Consider the following 19,100-nt stretch of genomic DNA (forward strand, 5'->3'; position numbering starts at 1 on the left):
CACCCAGGTGCCCCAAACCATGAGACACTCTCAACTCTAGGAAACAAACTGAGAATTGCTGGAGGGGTGGGGGTAGGGGAAGGGATGACTGAGTGATGGGCATTAGGAAGGCATGTGATGTGATGAGCACTGGGTGTTATATGCAACTGATGAATTACTAAACTCTACTAATTATGTACTCTATGTTGGCTAATTGAATTTAAATAATAAAAAAAGAGAGAGACATTCCTTTTCCTCTTCAAGACATACAGCTTTTTCTCTCTAGCATCACTGTTTTGACTTGGGTGTAATCTGTTTGCATTTCTGCTCTCTGCTCCCCATGGGAAGCACAGTCAGGTTCTGCACCCCCCCCTAAAAGCACGCTGGGACAGCTCCCTGCCTCGGCCACCAGCCTCATCCCTCCCGGGCTCCAGCCCCACCTTCACCACTCCAGCCCCACCACCACTCAGCTTCCTCTACCTGGCAGCTTCCTCTTCCTCTCATCTCTGTGTGTTTCCAGTAACTGATTGCTTGCTTAGTGAGCTGAAATGAACTTCAAATGCTTGTTTAAAATGATCTGTCAATAAAACATGTAGCTTGAAGTGCTTCATAAACTCTAAAAATTCCTGCATGGGCAGCATCAGCCTGTTGATTCATTTTTTGGCCTCTTAACAACCACCCCAATCTGTGGCAACAACTGAAAGATAGAAGACTCCAATCACCAAGCACCAGGGCTTCCTCTGGGTTTGACTTCAGCCTGAGCTCTCTTGAGCTACAGAGATCTGCATCCCTTTCTCTGAGGCAAGAACCTGAAGGAACTTTCTCAGTAAATTATTAAGAACCCCTCCAAGCTCCACTGGGGACAAACCAGTTTGAGAGCAGGCATCTTGTTATACGGAGACAGACTGACAGAGGTGTCAGCTGTAGGGCAGGCCTACTTTATATTTCTTTGCCTTCACCTCCTGGAAACCCCACAGGCCCTAGAGAGATGGTGAATGTCCAGGATGGAGCATGAACCAGTTCATATCACATGCCACATATTCTTCTTACAATGTAATATAATGTTGACACTCCTCCATCAAGAAATGGAGTCTGTATTCCCTCCCCTTGAACTTGGGCAGAACTTTGAACTCCTTGAGCAATAGAATGGGGTGGATTGATGCTACATAACTTTTGACGCTAGGTCGTAAAAGTCACCATGGTTTCCATCTGGCTCTCTCTCTCTCTCTCCAGACCTACACCTTGGAGTCCTGAGCTGACATGTAAGAAGTCCACCTACCCTGAAGCTGCCCTACTGGAGAGACCAGATAGAGAGACCATAAGGAGAGAGCGGTTAGAGAAACCTCAGCTCCTTGAATCTTCCCAGCAGCAACCACCAGGCCTGTGAGTGGGCGAGTGAGCGACGTTTCAAATGATTCTAGCCCCAGGCTTCAAGCTGCCCCACTGAGGTGAGTTGGCCCCGCTGTGCCCTGAGTTCCTGACTCACAAAATCTGTGATCATAATAAATGGTAGTTTACACCACTAAGTTTTGGAGTAATTTGTTAGGCAGCCAAAGCAATTGGAACTCAACTGTATCTCAAACTATAAAGTAGAACCTACTGTTACAAGGTGACTACAAATGTCTGATTGATCCATTGTGTGTTGATTTTCTCAGTCCTTCTCTCAGAGTTATGGGATTCTCAGAAAATGCGGCATTCACCAGCAAAGCCTTGGTTACCAGCCTGGGTCTGTTCATAGTCTATATGCTCTTTAGCTGAAATGGGCTTGGGGCCTCCTAATTATTATTATATGTCACTAAGACTTCAAGTAAAATAAACTGCAGATGGGTATCCTGCCAGAGATGCTGGAAGAGGGTGACCCTTTTTCAGAGGGACTTCTTTATAAATAGTTGTTTTGCTAGATAATAATTGGATGCATGCATTTTAAATGGTTCCTTTAATCAATCAACTAGGGACCCATTATGTGCCCAGTATTGGATGCTGTGGAGATGAATCATTCCAGACCTCTCTATGAGTTTTAATGTTTTCAGCTGTAAGAAATAGAAACCCCTATTAAAAATGACTTTAAACAATAGGGAAATTTGGCTTACACAACAAGAAGTCCAGCGCAGGGCAGCTCCAGAGTTGACTCATTCAGTGGCACAACAATGTCATCAGAGACCCAAGTTGCTTCCACCTTTCTGCTCTATCATCCTTGGCGGGTCCTACTCAGACTAACCCCCCTCGTGGTCCCAACATAGCTCCCACAGTTCCAAGCATCAACGTGCAGGCATCAACAGGCATCCAGACAAAGACCAGAAGGAGAAAAGGGACTATTTGTTTGGTATCTATTTCTTGACTTGGACTACTTATGGTTTACCCTGTGGAGCTGGACATGGGGCCCCTCTGAAGACATGGAAGCTGGACAGCAAGAACTAGGACATAGGCATCATCCAACAGTGTCTGCTCCAAACTCTAAATCTGATCAGGGAAGATAGGATTAACAAATGAGACAACTAGACTCTAGTTACTCTCCCTCTCTCTCACACAGCACTTAAAGTTTCTCTCTTGCTGCTTACTCCTTCCTAACTGTGAGGATTGCATAAGGAAGAGTGTCTGTTCAAAGTTCTTCCTACAATGTCCTCAGCTCCTTGGAGAAAATGCATGACTCAAAGAGCTAAAATCTAAGCCTTATCTTTTCTAAAGATCACCTGCTTCGGTACACTTGAACTCTCGTTCAGGATGAAGTGCATAGGTAAATAAAGTAGGATTCCTCTCTTGACTGACACTCCTTATAGGAAGAGCTGGTTTGCTGACCATTTTCAATGGAGAAATGGGAAAGCCCAGAGAGAGAAAGTGGGAAGGCCTTTGCCATTTATCAAGCTGTGAAGAGTGGCTGCCACTCATCTCTTGGAGCAGGGAACTGGAAGGCTAAATCCAGGCCACCACTTTTTTGCATATGGTGCACAAACTAAGAATGGTTTTTACATTTTTTAATGGCTGACAAAAAAAAAAAAAAAGACTTTCATGACATGTGAAAATTGTATAAAATGCAAATTTCAGTGTCCATAAATGAAGTTTTTTGGAACACAGCTGTGCTCATGCATTTACATATTGCATATGGCTGTTTTCCCACTACAATAGCAAAATTAAGTAGCTATGACTCAGACCAAATGGCCCCTGAAACCAACATATTTACTGTCTGGCCCTTTGCATGAAAAGTGTGCTGGCCCCTGTCTTGGAGGAAAAGTCCTGATGGGACCTCCAGGCATAGGTTGGGGAGGGGGAGGGAGGACCATGCCTAAAGCCTCCAGAGCAGCCAGCCCTCTGCCCCTTTGCAGACAAGGCTCTTCCTTCCCAACTGAGGGAGAAAGGAACATTCCATCTAATCCATTTAGAACAGGGTTCTCAGACTGGCTACATATTGGAATCACCTAGGAGCTTTTTAAAAATACCAATCATGGTCCCCACCCAGACCAATTAAAGCAAAATCCCCAGGATGGGCCCAGGTATCCGTGTCTCTCAAAAGCTCCCAGGTGATCATGAAGTGCAATCAAGTTGGAGAACCACTGCTAGAGGCTTGTTTGCCAAAATCAGGCCTGGTCTCTGGAGCTTATTCTAAGCACACACCATCACCACCCTTAGGCATGTGTTTGGGGAACAGCACAGGAGCTCCACCCGAGGGTGGAGCAAGGCAGGAAGACATGGTGAAGCAAGCTGTGGTTAACCCCAAATGACTTCACCTGTGTACAGGTGAGTCCCACAGGTTTCCCAGCTGAGGAGCCCTTGCCACCAGAGATCTCCTCATGTAACACAGAAAACAGTGTCTCACCCTAACTGCCACTCACTCGTTTACTTTCCTTCACACAAGAGGGGACAAACAAGAGCCTGGTCTCTGCCTCACCCAGGGACAGTGTGGATGAATGTCTTTCTCCGTAACACCAGAGATCTCCCTTCTCCTTGGCATGGAGTTGAAGATGAACCTCGTGTCTTCCTTCATTCCCTCACTCAACAGATATTTGCTGAGCACCAACACTTACCACACACTGAGGATTTTTAAAATACAATGATGAATAAGCGCCCCCAAAGGAGCTTACAGACTAGGGGAAGAGACAGCCAAATTAACCCAAAGTAGGAAATGCTGGAGAAGAACCAGTTTTGGGAGGAGTCCTTAGTTCTGTTCTAGAAAGTTAACATTTGAGATGGCTTATGGATATCCTGGTGAAGACATTTTGTGTGTGTTTGTATATTCGAATCGAGTTCAATGAAGAAGTCAAAGCTGAAGATATTAATTAGGGAGTCATCAGCACATTGGTGACCCTGGGTAACAGGCGGATGAGACCAAGGGGACTGGGAAGGGGTTGCCAGAAGGTTTAAAAGCAAACCAGAAGAGGGCACATCAGGGAATCTAAACGGGGTGGCTGTTTCCAGCAGGAGGCAGGAGGTAATCCTATTGGATGCTGATAGACAGTCCAGTAAGAGGACAACAAAAAAGCATGGAGGTGACCGGTCACCCAGACAGAGCTGCTTCAGTGAAACAGGAGAGGCAGAATCCAGACAGGGGTAGCGAATGTGAGGTGACCAAGTGAAGGCAGGGAGTGTAGACAACTCTCTAGAAGGTTTTCACGGACAGGGAGCAAAGAACTGGGATGGCAGGAGGATGCAGGGTCAAAAGTGAATGTATTTTGTTTTGTGTTAAGGTGGGAGACATTACAGCACGTTTATACGTGGGGAAACAGATCCAGGAGAGAGAAGATGGATGCATGAAAGAAGGTGAGTTAACCACAGGAGTGAAGTTGCTGAGAAGGGGAGGAATTCTGGGCAAAAATGGGCAGATTTCCCTCTGTGGTGAAAGGAAGATGGAGAATGTGAATCCAGGTATGGAGAGGCTGGTAGATTGGATGGTGGAAAGATAGAAAGATGTTGGTGTTTCTGTCCAAATCTTTCAATTCTCTTTGCATTATGGGGTAAGGTCCATCAGCAGTGGCAGGCAGGGGAAGACAGAAGAGTTTTAAGAAAGGAGAAGAGAGTATAAAATAGCCTCTTTGTTGAATTGCCAAGCAACCTTACTAGGGAAACATAATGGTGTAGCTAGGCTGTGGTGAATGCTTATTTAAGGTAAGGGGTCATGACATTTAAATGGGAAAAAAATAGCCCCATTGTGTGATTTTCCCCAACTACGTTCAGCTGCAACAACCTGAATAGTTGGGTTCAACTACAGCTGTGATTGTGCCAAGAAAATGTAACAGGGAAAAGAGGGCGTGGTTATGATAAGGCACTGATTCTAGGGGCGCCTGGGTGGTTCAGTCGTTAAGCATCTGCCTTCGACTCAGGTCATGATCCCGGGGTCCTGAGATCAAGCCCCGCATCAGGCTCCCTGCTCCGCGGGGAGCCTGCTTCTCCCTCTCCCACTCCCCCTGCTTGTGTTCCCTCTCTCGCTGTGTCTCTCTCTGTCAAATAAATAAATAAAATCTTTAAAAAAAAAAAAAAAAAAGCACTGATTCTAGAGTAGACAAGAAAGAAAGTGAGGCCAAAGGGAGAGAGGGATAATGACAGAGGTGTAGGGGCAATGGATGGGTGGTCCCAAGGGGATCAGGGAATTCTGCAGTGTGGGGGCCAGGGAGCCAGAAGAATAGATCATTCTCAGAGGAGGGAATCCTTAAAACCAAATTTTAGAGATAAGAGCAGTTGCTGATGACTAGGTGTAACCAAGAGAGTGGAAGGCTGAGCTGGGTTGCAGAAAGAGATTTTCCGGAGGTGAGGTCAAGAAACAAAGAAGCCAGGGTGTTGGATGGATCGTGCAATTAGATGCACTACCTTATTTTACCCCCCACAACAACTCTTGAATTGTCCCACTTGACAGACGAGGAAAGAGCCCCAGAGATATTCAGCGATTTGCCCAATGTAACATGACTAATAACTTCCAGAGAACTTGGGCTCCCCTGACCTCCAGCTCAGGGCCCACTCAGCTTCCTGTGTCACAGATCCGAAGTACAGGAGAGCCAGCTCCCTAATTTTCACTTTGGATGAAAATCCAACTTTAAAGGTTTGGCAGGTATCTCTTTTCCTGACTCGCAGGCATTTGGCATTGGTTGGTATATGTTTCCAGAGATACTTTTCTACATGGAGGACAAAAAAGGGAACATATTTCTGTTTGACTAAGAAACATGTAATCCTGAGGACTCTACACATTTTTTAAACTTCCAAATAACAGCGATCTGTGCAAATGGGAGAGACAGGAAAGTACTGAATTGGTTGAAAACATGAATTTTATTGCAAAGGGGCATTTTAGGATATAAGACCTATTAACATAATCCCAGGAGGAGGGAAAAAGGATTTTCCAAGGCTCTCCCACACTGAGTGGAGCTCTGTATTTCAGAGGACCTGGGGACCCTTATGTCTCATAAGTCAGAAGCTTTGCCCTGGAGTCCTATGTGTGCATAGGTAGGCACAGGTGAATCAGCCCTGGTGGCCTTGAAAGCCACATTCAACATCAGCAGGAGTGTTTGCTATGGCAAGGCCCCTAACATATGGTTTAGAGGAAAAGAAGATATTCCCACAGCCCTTATCACTATCAGAAATGACCTTGTTCATTGTGTACATGTAGGTACTTCTATGTATGTGCCATGGGGTCAAGGACATTAGCCACTGCTGAATCCCCAGCTCTTACAACAGTGTCTGCCATACAGCAGGAGATCAGTGTATATTCTTTGAGTGGATATATTTAGTTTCCAGCTCAGACTTATTACGTTAGCCCCCAGCAAGACAAAGCGTACTGTACTCTCATACGTCATGGGGTAGGGAAAGCTAGGTAGCCAGCCTCAGTCAGCTGCCCAGTGGTCAAAGGTTATTGCCATGTGGTCATAGAGGAGGTCAAGGGCATCTGTCCTATTTATATCTCTTCCCAGTGTTTTGGACATTAACTTGTTTGTTTTTAATTTTTTTTTAAGCAGGCTTCATGCCCAGTGTAGAACCCAAGGCGGGCTTGAACTCATGACCCTGAGATCAAGACCTGAGCTGAGATGAAGAGTCAGACACTTAACTGACTGAGCCACCCAGGTGACCCTATTTGTTTGTTTTTATTTTATTTTTTTAAAGATTTTATTTATTTATTTGAGAAAGAGAATGAGAGAGAGAGAGCACATGAGAGGGGGGGAGGGTCAGAGGGAGAAGCAGACTCCCCGCTGAGCAGGGAGCCCGATGCGGGACTCGATCCTGGGACTCCAGGATCATGACCTGAGCCGAAGGCAGTCGCTTAACCAACTGAGCCACCCAGGCGCCCTATTTGTTTGTTTTTAATAATGAGTATTATAATGAACTTCTTGGCCAAATGGCCCATCTCATTGAATCTACCAAATAGCTACCCTATCCAAATCTTCTGTAAGTAATAATTATTCCTACTGGCTGTCATTTACCAGTTGTATCAGCGTGTGCCACATATATATTATCTCATTGAATTCTTAAAGCAACTTTTATGTCTGGATTTACTTAGATAGCATTATTGTCCCTCTTTTACTGATGAAGAAACTGAGGCCTGGAGAAGGTAAGGAACTTGGTCTAGGGCATACAGCTCTTAAGCAAGGGACACAAGATATGAATCAAGTGAATTCAAAGCCCATGCTCTTAACCACCACAATATACTGCCTCTCACAAGGTAACAAAGTCCATGAATGGCCTGTTTTTTCCTCTTATATCAAAATTTCACAAGAAAGGACACCTAGCCCAAATTCTATCAGACCCAGATTGTTCAGGTATTTGCTGGGAAGCAGCAAAACTGCCTTTCTGAGCTGACTGGGCCACGAAGGTCATCTCTTCCTCGTATATGCTCTCACAGTCAGGCCAGAACTCAAGTGGTAACCAGCCATGCCAACCCTTAACTGCCCAAAAATAATGCAGATGGAAGCAGAATAGTAAAAGGAAAGTGTGTTTTCTCTCCACCTGTGGTCTTGTCTTTCTGGGTCTGCCGTCCCTCTCTCTCACTTGTCTTGGGAGGAGATGGGCATAGGTGAATTAATTTACAGGAATGTTCCAGCCCTCCAGGAAGGTACCATTTCCAAGGTCCCTGAAACAATGATCCCAATCATCTTAAACCCTCATTAGGTCATGTGTCCATTCCTCCACCTAGGAAAGACCAAGGCCCAGCCCCAAATTCTTCTTGACGATATTTTAAATAACAAAGTTACCTGTTACCAATGGCTCCTGGCATGCTCCGAGGAGGTAGCTGACCTGTCAGGATGAAAAAGAAAATCTGTTCTCTCTTGTTAGATTTGTAGTTTCCCATAATAGCTTGGTAGGGGCCCTTGCCTCATCCAGCATCCCTCTCTTCCCTGGAGCCCTCAGACCTTCCCAGGTAAGCCATCACATTAACTCCCGCCACAATGCCATCCCTGCCCCACTGGATGGAAATAAACCCTGGAACTCCATCTAAAGGGGGTCAGAATCCAGGTTGATTTAGAAAGGAAGGAGGTCTCCCAGTGCCCATTGTTTAGAAAAGATTTGTGCAAATTCTACCCTCTCAGAAGACCCACCCCACCCCATTTTTCAGTGGCCAGCTCAGAGAAGGCCATGCAGTAGCCCACAGCTTTCCATGAAGGCTGACAGTCCGAAATCAATCTCTCATCCGCTCCACTGGCAGTGCACTCCATTTTGGGTGCCAAGAAAGTGGTACTTTAGCTGAGGGGGTTCGGGCGGAAAGGAAAAGATACATAACTGCAGCTGTGCTGAGTCATGACATCAGGATCTGGAAAGTGAAAAAGGTATGGGATGGAGAAAGGGGAGGGTGTTTGCTTGGAAACCATCTCGCACAGTCCAAATTAAACAGGCTGTTTCTTCAAGTCCACTTTCCATTGCGGGCCCTTCTCTCTACTCATTCTTACCTCTCCTAAGATCCCTCAACCCAACGTCTCACTTCCATCAGAATCTAGGGGGTTCTTCTGATTCTCCAGGGCCTGAAATGCCCATAAACTGGTATCACCTGGCTCATTCTAAAAATGACAAAACAGATCAAGGCCCACATTTTCTCTTTCCTAAAATTTCGGCCATCTCTAATTTCTCTCCTTTCTCACCAGTCCTGGAACTTACTGACTCAATTATCCATTTGAGCACTCGAGCCTCTCATCAGCCCAGCAGGGACTATAGCTCTTTCCTCTTGACAGTTCTCAGATTGTTTCATGTACATATCTTATCTTCCTGGGAAGACTGTAAGCTCTCCAGAATCTAGGACTGGATCGTGTAGTCCTTTTATATGTGACATTGTGTATCCTTATGGTTCTGAATACATCAGGAAGTACTTAAATTTATGAAGCTGCACTGAGCTAAACAGAATTGAAGAGGGACACACAGCAAAACATGAAGCCACTGGGCACTCATCAAGACAATGGTTGGTGGCCTCCAATTTCAGGTGAACAAATCCTAGGATGGGCTCAGAGTGTGTGCCAGAAGGACACACGAGCCTGCAGCTGTTACAGTAGGTAAGCTGACAAAGCGTTCGAGGCTGGATTGAGGGGCTGCACGTGGAATGGGGGAAAGGAGGCAGACCCATACTTCGTTTGGACCCAGACTCAACACCAGACCACAGGCCGAACCATGCTGCCAAAATGGCAAAGCTTCCCTAGAATAGGTGGCAGATTCACAGGACTGGCTGCTCATCAATTCATTTTTGCACTATTTTACATCTCCATGATCATCCAGTTTTCAAGGAACATTTAACCTCAACCACTGCCTATGTTAAAACAAAAAGTAATTCATTAACTTGTCTTGTTGAACAAAGGAGGTCAGGGGCAGCGCTGGGAATTTAACTGACAGCTCTAGAATTTCAGGTCTACTCCCAGGAATTGGAACTACGCTTCCTGGTTTTCTCACTAGCACATGGGAGCTCTGAGAGGAACTTCTTTCTGCTGGCCTCCCTTACAGATATTAGCAATAAGGAATTTCCTAGCTACTTTATGAACAGGAGAAATCAGCAACGTGAGGAAAGATAGAACTCACTAGAGTGTCCAGTGAGAGGTTAATGGCAGACTCAGGAGTATCTGTCAGAGCTGGGGAGGGGCTTCAGAGAGCCTCCCGCTCCACCACTGGTTTTACAGGCCAGGAGTCCTGAGGCCCAGGAGCTTTTGTGACCTCCCCAAGGTCACACAGCTTGATAACAATGTTCTTGGCTTCAGCCTCTTAACTTCCGGTCCCAGGTTTTCCCAGCACACCAGGAGGAAAAGAATGCAAAGAATAAAAAAGTGGGGTAAAACTCTGTGTTAAAATTTGATTGGCATTGGGGTGCCTGGGTGGGTCATTTGGTTAAGTGTCAGACTCTTGGTCTGAAAGACCTCTTTCAGCTCAGGTCATGATCCCTGGGTCTGCTTGTCCCTCTCCCTCCCGCTCTGTTCCTCCCCCTGCTCCTGCTCTCCGTCTCTCTTTCTCTATCAAATAAATAATTAAATCTTTAAAAAAAATTTTTTTTTATTGGTGAGACAAGATTTCACTTATATGTGGAATCTAAAAAAACAAAACTTTTTTTTTGAGAGAGACAACATGAGCGGCAGATGAGGGACAGAGGGAGAGGGAGAGAAAGAATCCCAAGCAGGCTCCGTGCCCAGCTCAGAGCCTGACATGGGGCTCTACCTCATGACCCTGAGACCATGATCTGAGCCTAAATCAAGAGTCGGACACTTAACCGAATGAACCACCCAGGCGCCCCCCAAACAAATACAGAGAACAGATGATTGCCAGAGGGGAGATGCATGGGGGTGAAATAAAGGGGATTAGGAGACATAAACTTCCAGTTACAAAATAAATAAGTCACGAGATGAAAAGAATAGCATAGGGAATATAGTCAATAATATTGTAATAATGTTGTTTGGTGACAGATGGTGACTACACATATCATGGTGAGCACTGAGTACTTTATAGAATTGTCGAATCACGATGTTGTATACCTAAAACTAATATAACATTGTATGTCAATTATACTTCAATAATTAAGGGGGGAAAAAAGAAAAACTGATGGGGAGGAAGGACACTGTCCTTTGAGAGCTCACTAAGAACTGCAAAAGAGAAGTCCCACAGAACATCTAGAACTGGTTGAGAAGCTCATAGTTGCCAGAAAAATAAGGAGCACTAGACCCAGTGTATTACTTTGTTAGGGCTGCTGTAACCAATACCACAGACTAGGTGTCTTAAACAACAGAAATTTAATTCCTCATGGTTCTAGAGGCTAGAAGTCTGAGACCAAAGTCCATGTGTGGAAAACAAATCATACAGATGGAAAATGTTGTCTTCTCATTTGTTAGTACTTAGCAGATGCACAACAAAAAGTGAGTGAATGAATGCTCCTGACTAGCTTGTCCCACACCTCCCACTCCTCAGTGGGAAGGAGAAATGTCCATGGGGCCTTCGTTCCCTTGCAGCGGGGTTCCCAGTGGCCACTCCACAGGCTGCCCAGGAAAGTGCAGGAAGTAAACACCCTATTTCTTGAATGTGTGTTTTTTCTGCTAGAAATAGTTAATATCCACATTAGTTTAATGAAAAGGGTTTGGGGCGCCAAGGTGGCTCAGTCAGTTGAGCATCTGACTCTTGATTCCAGCTCAGGTCATGATCTCAGGGTTGTGAGATGGAGATGGAGCCCTGCATTGGGCTTCACGCACATCGGGAGTCTGCTTGTCCCTCTCCCTCTGTTCCTCCCCTGCACTCACGCGCACTCTCTCTCTTTCTCTCAAATAAACTTAAAAAAATAAATAAATAAAGTAAAAAAGGGTTAGTTTTCCCCCATATAATCACAATAAAAGTTGATACCAAAGTAAAGAGAATCAAAAGAGCTCCAGTATGTAAATGCAATTAGACATCCCCATGACACTCATGGCTTTCCTAGCAACAGAATGTTAATTATTCTGCAAAAAGAGAACAAGGCAGATAAGCACTCGTTTGTGGTGACAACACAGTTCATTTTCTTTATTCACTAAGGAAAGGCTGCCACCAGCCAAACCCTGATGTTGTTATTCTGATCAGGGAAAAAGTCCAGCCCTGACATACTACAGCCTTGAGGAAAGAGCAGGGCAGGATGAATCAACCCACCCACTAGGATAACAAATCGAAAAAGAGATCTGGGTGTAGGAGAGGTTTAAATGTAGCCTCCAGAGCCTGGATGAGATGGGAAGTCCCAGCCCTATAACTGGCTGGAGGCGGGTGAGGAGAACCTTCTAGCAGGCCCCCACCTCCTGCTGTGCCCAGTGCCAGCCCAAACCTGCAGGGCATGCAGATGAGGTAGACAGCACAGCCCTGCCCTGCCCTTGTGGAAATGACAGTCCTTCTGGGAAGAGGAGACTAATGCCCACAGAACTATCAGGAAACAATCCAGACCAGGTGTGAGGAAGTGCTGGGTAGAGGCTCCAACCACACGGAAGAGGGAGAGATGGGTGGCCTGTGTTAGCCAGAGTAGGTTCTCAAAGGAGAAGGACTTAAACTAGTGTTTAGGGAGACAAATGAGGGAAAGCATCTGGAATGGGGGGGAAGAAAAAAGAGGGGAGAAAGAGATTTCTTTATAAAATGGAGTTACATCTAAAGAGTTGGTGGGAGTTTTCTATGTAATGGGTTATTAAATATGGAAAACTCTTGAGAGCCTGGTTCATTCTCTCTCTCTCTCTCTCCTTTTCTCCCTCTCTCTCCCTATCTATTAATGTGCATTTTGTCCAGTTATGAAACCAGAGGACATCATTCTGTAATCAGCACTTTCAGGAGAGTAGAGGCAGACCTCTGAGGTGGCTCAGAATCATTTAAAAATTATCATTAGCAAATAAGGGTGACTCTCCACAACCCCCTGTAGGCAGGTAGATCAGGTAGGAGTGGGTTGTGATTCATTCTTCCTCACACCAGAAACCAGGCTCCCTGGTGGGGTAGGACACAGCCCCTTCCTTCTCCACAGCCATTGACAGAGACTTTCAGGTGGGTTGGATGAGCTTGCTCATCCCACCCTCTTCTGAAGGCTGCTGGGACTTACTCTTAAGGGCGCAGCTCAGGAAGGGAACACCTCATCAAATCTGGGGAATTCAAGAATGAGGCTTCAAAGCTGGAATTCACTGCACACTTCACCCCCCTTCCACAGAACTTCTTTCTGTAAGTATCTCATAGGTTCAAAACATAGGTCCCAGAAGTTTGGCCACATGGATGGGCCTTATTGTACATCATCTACTAGTTTCACAAGCAAGGACATAAATCCTGAGGAGTCGGGTGATCTGCCCGAAGTCACAGAGCTAATGCTTATCAGACTGGAGGCCAGGCTTCCTGGCTCTGAGTCAGGACTCCTTCAACTGCACTTGGTAATATTAACAGGAGCAGGAATCAGCAAACTATTTCTATAAAGGACCAGAAACTATTTTAAGCTAGGCAGCTATTGCAACTACTCAACTCTGCCTTTATAGCTTGAAAGGAGTCATAGATAATGCGTGAACACAGGGATGTGGCTCCAATAAAACTTTATTTATAATAACAGGAGACTGATTGGATTTGGCACACTATCTTCAGTTTGCTGACCTCTGAACAAGGATATTGATTATTTATCGATCCCTTATGACATTCCAGATCCTGTGCCGAGCACTTTGCAGGCATTCTCTCAATTAATTCTCAACAGTCCTATGAAATTAGTGTTATTCCTACGGTTCCACAGATGTGAAAAGTGAGACTCAGAATGACAGATAACTGGCCCAAACCCTGGAAACTGTAACTGGCAGAGCTGAAAGGCTATCCTAGTTCTTAACCTCAGAGTCTTAACTAATCATCAATAGATGATAGTACCTCCCAGATGCATTAAAACCTTTGATTTCCGATGTTGAATGAAACTCCTTTGAAGATTGCTCCTGTCTAGACATACTGAGAGAGTGATTAACCATTCCAGTTTGCCTCGGACTGAGGGGCTTCCCAGGATGCAGGACTTTCCATGGTAAAACTGGGATACTCTCAAGCAAACCAGCATGGTTGGCCACCCTAAAATCAGGCATTTTGATGGTACATTTGTGGCCTATTCAACTGAACAAAATAAAGCAGACATTTGTGGCTACCTAAGGCAGGATTTGAACTGAGGCCCCTTGCCCTGAGTAGAGCAGAATGCCAGAGAACAAAGTCATATTACAGGCCAAGGGAAGAGGGTTGCTGGGAAGAGAATGATAACAGGATGAGTAATTTCTCTCAAGAAGCCAAGAGGAAGTCATATTTATGCTTCCTGGTTGATCTCAACCATTCTTTCTATTTCTCCTTTCTTAGACTTACTCAGTGCTCCAGGGTCCTCGTAGGACTCCCACTGGGGGTCTACACACTCCTATTTGCACACTAATCAAATAGGGAAGGAGAAATCACTGGAGAATCGGTCCTGGTGGAGGGCCAGTTGGGGTTTTGTGTATCTGAAACACACTTGGGCCCCTTGCCTACTTTTCAAGATGTCCCAATCCGATCTGCTTTCATTGAGAATCTTTTTCCCTTTCCCCTTTCCTATGCTCCCATATCACTCTGTACATCCCTCCCATAAACTGTGTTGTTCTCATGAGGGTGTAATTATCAGTTTGGCTTGTCTATCTCCCTGGTTAGACTTTGAGCTAGGTGTTGGCCACTCCCGTTCAGCATCATAGCCTGGATACCTAGAAAATATGTCAAAAAGAAGTTCTCAATAAGTGTCCACTGAAAAGGAAACATGTTAGCCCAAGAGGAGAAGAATGAAAAGAACACTCCCATTAGACTTTTAGGGCACCATGAATACTCCACATATGTTTTATTTTGTTTTCAATAAATGGATACAAACATGATCACCAAGTAGGATGCTGAGCATACAGCGGTACACTTCCGAGTTTCTCTCCAGAGATTGGTCCAGTACATTTTAGTCTTTCCGAACCCTTAAGACCATTCCTTAGGACAAAGGGTAAGAAAAAGGAATAAAAAGTACCCAGACTGAAAGGAAGAAGTAAAACTCTCTATTCACAGATGATATGATCTTGTATAGTAAAAATCCTAAGAAATCCACTAAAAAATACTATTAGAACTAATAAACTAGGTCAGCAAGATTGCAGGATACAAGATCAAAATACAAAAAAATCAATTGTATTTCTACGCACTTGCAATGAATAATCCAAAAATCAAATTAAGGAAACAGATCAGGGACAGAATGGCCAATGGCCTGCAGAGCAACATGCCTAAGTTTTATTGTGATTACTGCGACACGTACCTCACCCATGACTCTCCATCTGTGAGAAAGCCACACTGCAGTGGTAGGAAGCACAAAGAGAATATGAAAGACTACTATCAGAAATGGACAGAAGAGGGGCGCCTGAGTGGCTCAGTCGTTAAGCGTCTGCCTTCGGCTCAGGTCATGATCCCAGGGTCCTGGGATCGAGTCCCGCATCCGGCTCCCTGCTCTGCGGGAAGCCTGCTTCTCCCTCTCCCACTCCCTCTGCTTGTGTTCCCTCTTTTGCTGTGTCTCTCTCTGTCAAATAAATAAATAAAATCTTTAAAAAAAAAAAAAGAAATGGACAGAAGAGCAGGCTCAGAGCCTGATCGACAAAATCACCACTGCATTTCAACAAGGAAAGATACCTCCTACTCCATTCTTTGATCCTTCTCCTGCAGGGGTAATGATCCCACCTCCCCCCCAGTCTCCCAGGTCCTCATTGCCCTGGTATGATGCCAGCACCCCATATGGAGGGGCCCTCCCATGATGCCCGTGTTGGGCCCTCCTCCTCCTGGGATGATGCCAGTGGGACCTGCTCCTGGAATGAGGCCACCTATGGGAGGCCACATGCCAATGATGCTTGCACCCCCAGTGATGAGACCTCCCGCCTGTCCCATGATGGTGGCCACTCAGCCAGGAATGTCTCAACCAGACAGATAAGGAGAGAGGGAACCTCTTTATATCCATTTTACATTACTTGTACTTTGCCAGGATATCATGGTGCTGTGAGTCTAGGTGTTTTCTAACAGGATAACCAGAAAGACTTGCTCCCCCTTCCTATCAAAGCAAGAATAGTTTTTGCAGGGGAGTAGTGGGACCAAAAAAAAAAAAAAAAAAATTTCATTTTTATTGTGAAAGGTGAAAATAAAATAGCCATCTGTTTTAGTTAACAAAAAAAAAAAAGAAAGAAATGAAAAATCCATTCACAATAGTATCAAAAAGAATAAAATATTTAGGAATAAACTTAATAAAAGAAGTGCAAAATTTATACTCTATTCTAAAAACTACAAAATGGTCTTGAAAGAAATTAAAGAATGTAAATAAGTGGAAAAACATCCCATGTTCATGGATCAGTAGACTTAACATTGGTAGGATGGCAAAACTCCCCAAACTGATCTAAAAATTCAACAAAAAAACCTATCAGAATTCAGCTAACTACTGTATAGAAACGGATCAGACAACTGTAAAATTCATATGGAATTTCAAGGGACCAAAATAGCCAAAACAATCCTGAAAAAGAACAAAGGTTCACACTTCCCGATTTCAAAATTTACTACAAAACAAAAGTAATCAGGGCGCCTGGGTGGCTCAGTTGTTAAGCATCTGCCTTCGGCTCAGGTCATGATCCCAGGGTCCTGGGATCGAGCTCCACATCGGGCTCCCTGCTCAGTGGGAAGCCTGCTTCTCCCTCTCCCACTCCCCCTGCTTGTGTTCCTGCTCTCGCTGTGTCTCTCTCTGTCAAATAAATAAATAAAATCTTAAAAAAAAAAAAAAACAACAGTAATCAATACAGTGTGATACTGGCACAAGGATAGACATATAAATCAATGGAGTAAAAATAAGAGTCCATAAATAAGCCCATACATATATGGTCAAAAAGAACAACAGGGGTGCCCAAAGCATTCAATGGGGAAGAACACTGTTTTCAACAAATGATGCTGGATAGCCACTTGCAAAAGAACCAAGTGGGAACCTTATCCCATACCATATGCAAAAATTAGCTCAAAACTGGTCATTAAGGAAATGCAAATCAAAATCAATGAGATACCACTTAGTAACCACAAGAATAGCTACTACAATATTTTTTTAAAAAATAATAATAAGTTTTTGCAAGGACGTGGAGAAACTGGAATTCTTTTGCCTTGCTGGTAAGGATATAAAATGATACGGCCACTGTGGAAAATAGTTTGGTAGTTCCTCAAAGAGATAAACCTAGAATTAGCGTATGACCTAGCAATTCCACTCCTGGATATATACTCAAAAGAACTGAAAACATATGTCCACATAGAAACCTTGACATGGATGTTTAGAACAGCATTATTTATAATCACCAAAAGGTAGAAACAACCCAAATGTCCATAAACTGATGAATGTATAAACAAAAAGCAGCATAACCATACAATAGAATATTATTCAACCATTAAAAGGAATGAAATATTGACACATGCTACAACGTGGATGAACCTGGAAAACATAATGCCGATTGAAAGAAGCCAATTATAAAAGACCACATATTACAGGATTCCATTCATATGAAAGTCCAGAATAGGGAAATCTATAGCGGCAGAAAGTACGTGGTTGTTTAGGCCTAGAGGTAGGGCGGGAAGTTGGGGGTGGGAGGGTTGCTAAAGGGCACAGGGTTTCTTTTGAAGTGATAAATATTCTAAAATGGACTTTGGTGATGGTTGCACAAATCTGTGTGTATACTACAGACCAGTGAATTGTACACCTTAAATGGGTAAATTGTATGGTATGGGAATTATATCTCAATCAAGCCGTTTTTTAAGAAAATGAAACTCTATTCCTGCCCCACACTTCCATACACCCACACAAAGCCATGCTGTCTCCAGATCTATGCCTGGAACTTTTTAAAAGTGGGTCAGCTCATTCCCTGACTTTAGGAAACTGATCCTTATTTGGGACTTCTGGGCCCTTTTGACAGTTTGAGATAATTGGCCATTTATGCACAGGGGCAAAGAGGTGCTTGGATAATTACTAAAGCCACAATCCTGAATCACGGGAGTTTGGAGTTTGGAAAAACACATCAACCAACCCAACAGCCAGGTTTCCATGAAAGGAGGCCTCAGCTCCTGATAACTCTCAAGTACGTTCCTTGCTCACTCCACCCTTCTCTAGCTCCTCCTTTTCCATTTTGGCAAATTTCCCTCTCCCTCCCCACTTCTCCCACCCCAACAAACTCTTGACTGAGGAAAAGCAAGAACATTCCTGCCATCCCCTTTCCAACCGAACTCAACTGCCTCCAGCCCCAGGCTCACAGGCTCACACATAAAGGCCAACTGAACTCTCTGATCTGAGTTAAAAGCTTTGTGTTGTGTGTGCTAACAAGCTGAGGGTTTTTGCCTTTTTCCTCTAGCTTGGATTACCTAGTTTCCAAGTGGGCCAACTCTGGGAGAAATCCTCCCAATCAATGCCTTCAGTTGAGATCTAAATGTCCATGCCTCTTACTTCAGAGGAATAAGAGACAGACCAGAGGAAAAACATGTTGCAACACAATTACTGCATTATTTCTTTATAACCACGGTCTCCAGGTGAGGGGTGGGGTGGGGGATGAAAGGTTTTCATACTTAATGAATAAATGCCTTGTAGTCCACTTGGCTTTTCTTTAAAGAACTCTGAATACATCGCAAATGCTCTCTCAGTCCTCTATATGCCACACCTCATCAAGGAGGGAGCTGGAGAAATAAAACCCATTTCACAGATCCAGAAATGAAGGCAGCAAGTATCCTGATAACTTTACTGATCCCCAAACAAGTTCTCAGGCTACAACTTTCACCCTCAAATTTATTTCCCACCTTTCTTCAAATGTTCCTCCTAGATTCCCACTACTTGCTTTTCCAGTCCAAACCCCCTTCATCCATGATGTCCCTACCAAAACCCAATCCATGTTGATCCTTGCTTTTCTGGAACATGCAAAATAAAGTCACTAGTTATATTGTATCACATTCTCTAGTCTTTTGCATATGTATGGACTGCCCTAGCAGAGTGGTGCCCTGTGAGATTAAATTCATCCGGGGAGAGGGGAGGGGGGCTTGGGTTGTTTGTTTATTTCATCATTTTCTTTTTCATAAATGGAGAATTCCCTGCTTTTTAAAGGCATTGGCCATGACAGGAGGTAAAATAGCCTAGAAAATTTTTATATAAAAGAAACAAATATATAAGATTTTTAAGACATGACCAAGGAAGAACATCTGTTGAGCTAAAA

General features: G+C 44.3%; 1 pseudogene; it reads left to right on the forward strand.

The window, feature by feature from the left end:
• Window positions 1-15,118: 15,118 nt before the first annotated feature.
• On the forward strand, window positions 15,119-15,817 carry LOC116636209 (annotated as a pseudogene).
• The last annotated feature ends 3,283 nt before the right edge of the window (window positions 15,818-19,100 follow it).

This window comes from Phoca vitulina, unplaced genomic scaffold, assembly GCF_004348235.1.
Source record: "Phoca vitulina isolate PV1807 unplaced genomic scaffold, GSC_HSeal_1.0 scaffold12, whole genome shotgun sequence".
In the NCBI taxonomy this organism is placed as follows: Eukaryota; Metazoa; Chordata; class Mammalia; order Carnivora; family Phocidae; genus Phoca; species Phoca vitulina.